The following is an 8980-nucleotide window of genomic DNA, read 5'->3' on the forward strand; positions in this document are numbered from 1 at the left end:
TGTGTAGTCGACAAGTGGAATATCTCTTCTGGGTCTATTTTTTACTAGATTGGTATTTCTATGGTAATCAGGGGGAGCTAGGAAAACAGGGGGCAGAAGGAATGCAATGTAACAGGTACCATCCCAATCTGGAGGTAGACGTATGTATGCGGTATGACCACAAACAAAGTAAGAATGACTAATAGCTTTAAAGGACGATTTTCCATGATCGCTGAATTCGACCACAGTAGTGCATTTACTATGACCTAAGTGTACTGAACCTTTCTTCCTGATACATAATTCACCAGTAACTGGCAATACTGACATAGTAGGTATAACAGGTGCGGCTTCGGATTCAACAGTAAGAATCATAAGGCTAATTGTATAGTTACCTAATCCATACACTTCATTTTCTAGATCAGTTCCTATTCTAGTGGGGAGTCCCTCCTTATCTGGGTAACAAACGTCGAGCAGGACTAAGTTCAGGTTTCCCCAAACCCAGCCCCCATCGAAAACAGCAATATCAGGATCTAAGGAATTAATTATTTTAAACCATGCGCCGCAGGAGCCATTATGAGTGAACGGGTACGGAAAGAGGGGCAGAGCTCCCTTGTAATTCTGGTATGGAGGGAGTCGGCCACATATCCAGCAGTCTGTAGCATTATTAGTTTGGTGGGAATGATGTAGCATACTAATGAATGTATTGTTGCGCAGCGCAAGTCTATAGGAGAGTTCATGTGGAGGTAACTTGCTAAAAGTGTGTTCAGCAGAGACATTGTAGACAGATTGTTCACGCTTGAAAATAGGGTAGTATATAGGTAAAAGGATGCTAGCAACAATAATTAAAATACTCAGAATAAACATGATTAATAGTGTCACTATACAGTGACTACGAAGTGATTTACAATATGTACGTTTCTTATATTCTCTCTCTCTATCTCGATCTAGGGGATACATGTCAGAAACTATTTAACCGATTCACCTAGGGGAGGACTTAAACAATTAAACTGTCTGACTTGCTAGATCGGAGTTTCATGCGATACTCCTCTTGGGGAGTTTTTTCTCGTTCAGATTCTGTAAAGTCTTTTGGCTCAACACAGTCTTTGGTGGGGGTGGACGAGTCTCGATCAGGTTTCAGTCCAAAGAATTTTTTCACATGACTCGTGTGAACCCACCCCTTTCTCCCTTCGATCTTCACGGCGGTCCTCGTGGTGAGAAGGACGGTCTTCGGTGATTTCCAGCGGGGCTCCAACGGACTCTTTCTATCAAAGTTGCGCACTAGGACGAGGTCGCCAGGACGGACATCATGTGGCTTTACATCAGTGTTGTCAGGGAAGGCTGCGGCAACCTGTGAACGACATGATTGGAGTGCAGACATCATGGAGGCAAGGTAATCTGTCAACATGTTACAATCAACATCAGTAATCTTTTTCGGAATGGGCGTCCCCCACATATTCGGTGGTCTGCCAAAGACCACCTCGTACGGGGATAGCCCTGATCTCGAATGGGCAACCATTCTCATGTAGAATAGTGCCACTGGCAGGGCGACTATCCAGTCGACCCCTTTCTCCTGACATATTTTGGCAAGGCGGATCTTTAGTGTCTGGTTATGTCTTTCTACAAGACCTGCGGCTTCAGGATGTCGGACACAATGGAATTTCCACTGGTATCCCAATAATAAAGAAACTTCTTTCATTAATGCAGATGAGAATGGCTGACCGTTATCTGAGTACACGACACGAGGCAAGCCGTATCGTGGGAAAAATTCACGAACCAGCTGCTTGGCAGTGGTCGGAGCAGTGTAATCTGGGACTGGGTATGCTTCGGTCCAGCGGGACAGAGCACAGACAACTACGAGAACATATTTAAATCCTCGACAACGGTCCATCTGGATATAATCCATCTGGAGGACTTCAAAAGGGTGATCGGGAGGATGAAATCCACCTTGCTCTACAGGGACGCTTTTACCTGGATTGAACTGACAACAGATCATGCAAGTACGCACTTTCTGTTTCTCTGCTGCTCGTAAGTGTTTATTGTTCCAAAGATTTTGTAAACTGTCTAACATCGCTTTCTCTCCTAGGTGTGCTGGGCTATGTGCTGTATTTATCATGACTTGAACCATAGAGTCAGGGAGAAACCATGTAGATTTTCCCTTCGTCACCCAACCTTGATCTGTCTGGATCCCTCCTAGTTCAATCCATTTCTTTATTTCTTCTGGGGTAGCGTGTGTCTGAATATCAATAACATCTAGTGCGGGATCCCTGACTGTCATACAATTTGTCGGTCCTATAGTCTTTGTCGTATCAATTGCCTGAGTGTTAGTCAATGCTGTACGTTTTGCTGTCTGGTCTGCCAGGTCGTTACCCTGGGAAACAGAATCTGTGACTTTAGTATGTGCTTTACACTTCATGACAGATATGCCTGAAGGCAGATGTATTGCTTCTAACAGTGCTTGAATGAGGGGACCATGTTGGATCTTGGCACCGTGAGAGGTCAGAAAACCTCGTTCTTGCCATAGCATGCCGAAGTCGTGTACAACTCCGAACGCATAACGGGAATCAGTGTATATGTTGACATTTCTGTTCTTGGCTAGAATACAGGCTCGGGTCAGAGCGATGAGCTCTGCCGCTTGAGCAGACAGTGTATCAATACGATGTGTTTCTTTAACTTCGGTTTCAGTGGTCACGGCATATGCGGCCACTAATTCTCCTGTACTTGTTCGCATGCATGAACCATCCACATAAAGTGTCAGGTCTGGATTTGTCAATGGAACATCTGTTAAGTCTCGTCGGGGCTTTGTTACTGCATTAATGATCTCTATACAATCATGCGGGGCTGGATCTGTCATAATTGTAGGTAACAGTGTTGCTGGGTTCAAGATGCTGCAGCGTCTGATTTCTATGTGTGGCTGGAATAGTGTCAATTCGTAACCTGTCAGTCGTGCTATGGTCAAGTGTTGAGTCTGAGTTCTGTTTAAAAGAACCTCTACAGAGTGTGGAACTTGTACTGTTAACTGATGGCCTAAAACAATTGAATCGCTCTGTCTGATCGCTAGTGCTGTTGCTGCTACTGACTTTAAGCACGCAGGGAGTGCCTGGGCTACTGAATCCAATGTACTTGAAAAATAAGCGCAAGGCTTATGTGAACCTGCTTGGTCTTGAGTGAGGACAGACAATGCTGTACCATCACGTTCTGTAACAAAAAGTGTAAACGGTTTGCTGTAACATGGTGTCGCTAAAACTGGTGCTCGACATAATGCTTTCTTTAATTCCTCAAAGGCTCGTGTATGTTCCTGAGTCCAAGGGAGGGCAATCGAAGTTGCTGCCTCCTGCGTCGTTAACTGGATGAGTGGTTTAGCTAGAAATGCATATTGAGGAATCCATTGTCTGCAGTACGAGGTGAGGCCTATGAAGGCCCGCACTTCCTTTTGTGTCTGGGGTCGTGGCATATTTACAATTAACTGAATGCGATCGGGAGTGAGCTGTCTCCCCACTTTGGACAGCAAGTGACCCAAGTATACAACTTGCTGAACACAGAATTGCAGCTTCGAAGGAGACACCTTGTGTCCCTTGTCTGCCAGAAAATGTAAAACTGTCAGTGAAGCTTGTTCACATTCGGGCTCACTTCGTGCGGTGATCAGTAGATCATCGACGTATTGCAGTAAAGCGGTGTTAACTGGCATTTGGATACAATCTAGTTGTCTTTTCAGTGCTTGACTATAGATGCTGGGGCTTTCTGTGAATCCTTGAGGTGCGCGGGAAAATTTGAAACTTCGTCCATTTAAACTGAATCCGAAGAGATATTGGCTCTCCGGATCAATAGGTACACTGAAGAAAGCGTTCTTGAGATCAATTACAGTAAAGAACGTTGCTTCTGAATCAATAGCAGTCAATAGGGAAGAGATATCGGGGACCACAGGGTACTGTGGTACAATGCATTTGTTCAATTCTCGAAGATCAATCACCAGCCGATATACTGGCGGTGCATTGGGGTCAGTACGTTTAAGAATTGGGATGATAGGTGAATTACAGATATTGGAGTCGGTCTCTACGACCACTCCCTGGGCAATAAGCTCTTCAATGATTTTCAGTAAAGCCACTACAGCATCGGGTGGTAACTTGTATTGTCTGATTCTGGGTAGAACAACTCCTGGCTTGAGTGAAACACGGTATGGAGTGATATGCATACAACCTACGTCAGCTGGGCCTTTTGCCCATAGGTGATCTGGTACATTTTTCAATCTGACATCAAATTCTCGTAAAACATAATGACCCTTGAAATCCCGTAGAAAGAGTCTAACTCCCTCCGGGGAACAGCATATTATAGCTCCTAGAGCCTTCAGAGTTTTAATTCCTAACAGATTTTCTGGGCATGAGTTCGTAAGTAGCAAATCTGTAACTCGTGATAATGGACCCACAGCCAAGGGTACTGGTTCCGATACTTCATTTACAATAGGCTGTCCTGAAAATCCAAGGGAAACATTCTGCGAGCCTGAGAGGGGTGCCCCTGGGACTTCATTATGACTGATTGTGGTGCGGCTTGCCCCTGTGTCAATTAAAAACTTTCTGTCTTTTCCTAATACGTGACTGTGTACATAAGGACCTTCTTGATCTACAGGAATCTCAATAAGAGGCAAACCACCTTCCCTCTCTAGGCTGTTTCATGTATATCGGGGGTAATCTGGGTATGCAGATTGGGCATACTGGTACATCTGTTGCGAAACTTGCTGAGTCGCGGTAATGGGCTGTGGTCCTGCTACTGTCTGTGCTGTATGAGATGGAGCATGCATAGGCTGTGTATTCTGCATTGGCTGTACATTTTGTGAGGTCTGTTGCTGGACCTGATCTTGTCTAGGCGGATGCGGTCTTTCTTTAGTTTTACCCGTTGAAATGTTATGTTTCAGGACGGGGCACTCATGTACGTAGTGACCTGGCTGTTTACAGTAATTACATGTCCCTTTAACGGGAGCTGTAGTGTGACTTGTCTGGGTCCCACCTTTTCTCTGGCCGTCGGCTGGGACCGTCTGAGCTACTAACATTTTCATCTTGGTGTCTTTCATACGTTTCTGTTCCTGATCTTGTTCTTCTCTAATTCTGTTCTGATGATATTGTAACATTTGTAACATCTGGGATGGTGTATTTGCCTGCCAAGTACTTTCAACTTTGTACACTCTATTTTTAACTAATGGTAGCGAGTTCTCGACTAGTTTTGATACAAAAAGGTGTGGATACGATTCGCTGCTCGGTTGTAGGCCACTATTTATAATGAAACATTTCTCGAATCTTGAATAGAAGTCACTAGTATCTTCATCATGTTTCTGTTTACAGGACGAGATGGCGTCCCAATCTTCCTTTCTAGTTGTCAATAATCTTGGCAGAACCTGTACTATTAATCCGGGTAATGCTTTAGTCTTGTCCCCAAGGCCTACCCCTGGGACCCGTTTGCTTTCTTCGTCTTCTATTTCTGCCCATGCAATCTTTGTGTCCCCCACCTCCCATTCTTTTTCCTTTAATTTCTCGTAAATGCCCGTGGGCAACAGTACTTTTAACATTTTCATAATATCATCATACGTGTAATCCCCCATTAACAACATGTCTTTAAGCTCTCTGTGAAAACCTGCAGGGTCTTTATCATGACACGGAACTAGTTTCTTCATTTCTAACAGTTCTAACTTAGTCAGTGGCGTGTGCACATATACACGTTTCAGGGCGTGATCCGCACCCATAACTGGGTGTACTTCTCGTAAGGGGTTCTGGCTTTCAATGCCACTACCGCATTGCATGTGGTACATTTTCCTTTCTGGAGGCGGGGCGGGAACATATTCAGAACTTATGAAGGTGTTATATTTATGTCGTTGTTCTAGAATTATTTGTATTAACTTGGTACTGAAACCTCTCCATCTATCCATGAGTAGTGCTTCTAATGTTTCGTGTAAAGGACCTGGATCGGAATGTTTATTTCTGTATTTCGTGAGGAGGTGCTGAATCATGTATACCCCTGCTAATTTCTGTTCGTCTGGGGAAAGGTTTAGAAACGTCTGTGCTAAGGTATCATCATTATATATGTCTGGATTTTCGGCCCATAAGATGGCTGATCGGGCCAGTTCTTGTTCCTCCATCGAATTGAGTACATGGTACCCCATTCTTTCTCGTAGTCTTTTATCAGTTTCCTGGAACTGGTGTTCAGAAGAATTCGGGTTTGTTAAAGCAGAGAGAAAAACTCTCTGCTTTCTGGACGGATGCCTTTCCTAAGGTAAGTTCCCTTACCTACATACGCTATAGTATCTGGAGTCCTTTCTGGTTCTTCAAACTCTTCTTCCTCCTCGGAGGAAGCTTTGTCATTCCCTTTCTGGTGTACCGTTATCACTGCTTTTCTAATTTTCTTGTACATACTGGCTATGCAAGCCCCCTTGTCATGTTTTCCTTCGGCTATATTTTGACCCCACTTGTTCAGGGCATCTAGTTCACTTTGATCTGTTCCAGGCCTGTCTCGTTCTCTTATTAGACAATTTATGAAAAATCGTAGTATTTGTGCTTGAATGTCAACTTTCTGTTTCTCCATGGCATCCTTGATACTGTCAGGGTCTTTCCCTGTCTGAACAAACTCATATATTCTATCTAGACGGTCCTTCATTCCTACATAGCATAGCAAGATATCAGTAGCAGATCTTAACCGTAGTGATGCCAATATCATTAGATCATTTTTCCCGGGTACTGGATCATATCTGCAAACTGAAATGTTTTCCTTTAATGCGTCAAGGCGGGGTGACCTGAACGTGAGAGGACTCTGCATATCCCTGAGATTGAATCTGTGTGTTAATGGCGGGGTCCGAAGACCCGCGGTCGCACCTCCTGAGGCGGACGCTTGGGCATTATCTCCCTGTGGAGTCTGTATCTGAACTTGAGTTTGTCGTTTGGTAGGATCAGGTAGATGTGGTTTCGGTAGGTCAGTTTTGGGTACGGGAAGTGGCGGAGCTGGCGGAGCGGGGGAGGTCTGTCGCGGTACTGGCGGGACATGATCCGGGGGCGGGGTGCCACCCCCCGTCCCCGTCATTAGGCAAAGCACGAACAGGCAGGTTGGTGTAAGCCGGTGCTACATCCTCTAGATAAGAATTTAGGAATATGTCTTTAGTAGTCTTATGCATTACTTTAGTTGGAACTAATGGTGGCGGTAAGTTTTTCGGTATTTCTGATAGGGCCTCAGGTGTACCCTCGGCCGCGAGATACATACCATTTACGAGATTATTTCGGGCACGGTCTATTTGTTCTGTTTTTACTCGGATCCCTTCAGTAACTAATTCGTTTTCTTGGGCCTTTTCTGATTCTTTAAATCTGTCTTCTCTACGGAGTGCTTTCTCAGCACGCTTATGTGATTCCTTACGCCAAAATTCTATGGCGTCTTTCTGTGATTGTCTAGCTTTCTTTTTCCATAATACTTCTTCTACCTTCATGATGCACTCGGCATCCCATGTTCCGGTAGTGGGCCATCTGTGTCTTTCGTCTAGATGCTTGGTATAATCGGCCCATAAGTCTAGATACAATATGGCATCTATGCCATGTTTATGATACATAAAGTTACCTGGAGTGTCCCTAGGGGGAATAGGAATTTCTTCCTCCAGTATCCCTTTCCTAGTTCCTATCTGCTTTAACTTGTTGAAAAACGGCATCTTGTTTACTTATTACTGAATACTCAATCCTTACTACTTAATACTGGATACAGCTAGTTTATACAAGAAACACAATAATGCACATTAAACGGTCACATTCATACCACGACATTAATCACACAAAAACATTTGAGACATAGATGACTACCCCCTATACTGGATGTACTGCTCAACAGTACAGATACACTGGTGTAACAGTGCAGAAATTCAGAATACTAGATATACTGCTAAACAGTACAGATACACTGCCTAAAAACAGTGCAGACCGGACTTGTGTACCCAAACCCGTCTAGATACGTCCCAGCAATGGTACTCACCGGGAAGCACGGAAACAGAAGGCCTCGGAAAACTCGACTGGACTCGACTCGATACTTCGGAAAACTTCGGAAAACCTCGGAAAACCTCGGAAACCTGGTGGGCCTCTTGACACCTCGGACCTTGCTTCTTTCGGCTAGGCTCTGGTCGGGATCCTCCGCACTCCTCACCGCCTCGTCTGGGCACTGATCGCAGTCTTCGTCACCTCCGTGGGTCAGAGGGAGATGCAGGAAATCCTGCCGGTACGCGTTGGTTCCATCTAACTGATGGCAGGGGACAGAGCTTGCAATGCGCCAACCGGCGCGTGAGGTGGGGGAGGGGTCCCTATTCGGGCGCCAAAATGACGTAAATAATTAATTTACTCTCTTAATTTCTATGCAGGTAAGTACTTAATCAATAATAACTCAGATCGGAAAGAAAAAACCAGAGTCCGTGGTGTTAGAGTTTCTAAGGGTTTTATTCCTCAAAAAGGAATGGTCATGACCAGGATATCGGATTCTGACCACCACAGGGGTGTCAGAAGGGATAGAGAGCGCGCTACATTTTATTGACAATACATAGCTTATATACTTAATTCATATCATAAGCAACAGTGCAGGAGGCGTAACAGTTGAGAGAAGACAAGATAACAGTATACACGTGGTACTAGTACGTAATCAAGAGGCGTGAACTGGAGGTGTGTGCTAGAAACGTCACTGATAGGTGACGCAGGTGGGTGGCACCAAGCAGAAATGTGGCAATGTCAGCAGAAATCGGAAGCTTGGATGCGCGCGCAGCTGCATGACGTGTGATTGGAGGGGTGCAGGGGACTTGACATTTACACTGACGGAAAGAGACAGAAGTCTGGCATGTCAGATCAACTTGTACTTCTATCATATCTGATATCTGATGTTTAGGAACCATATTATCTGGGCGGAAAGGTCTCCAGGGCAGAAGCTATTCTATGCTAACTGTGGATGCGTGTATAAGCGCCTAAGTGTCTGCATGAGAAGCGTGGGGGCACGGGGCCTTCCATGG

Source organism: Lissotriton vulgaris, chromosome 9 (assembly GCF_964263255.1).
Source record: "Lissotriton vulgaris chromosome 9, aLisVul1.2, whole genome shotgun sequence".
Lineage (NCBI taxonomy): Eukaryota > Metazoa > Chordata > Amphibia > Caudata > Salamandridae > Lissotriton > Lissotriton vulgaris.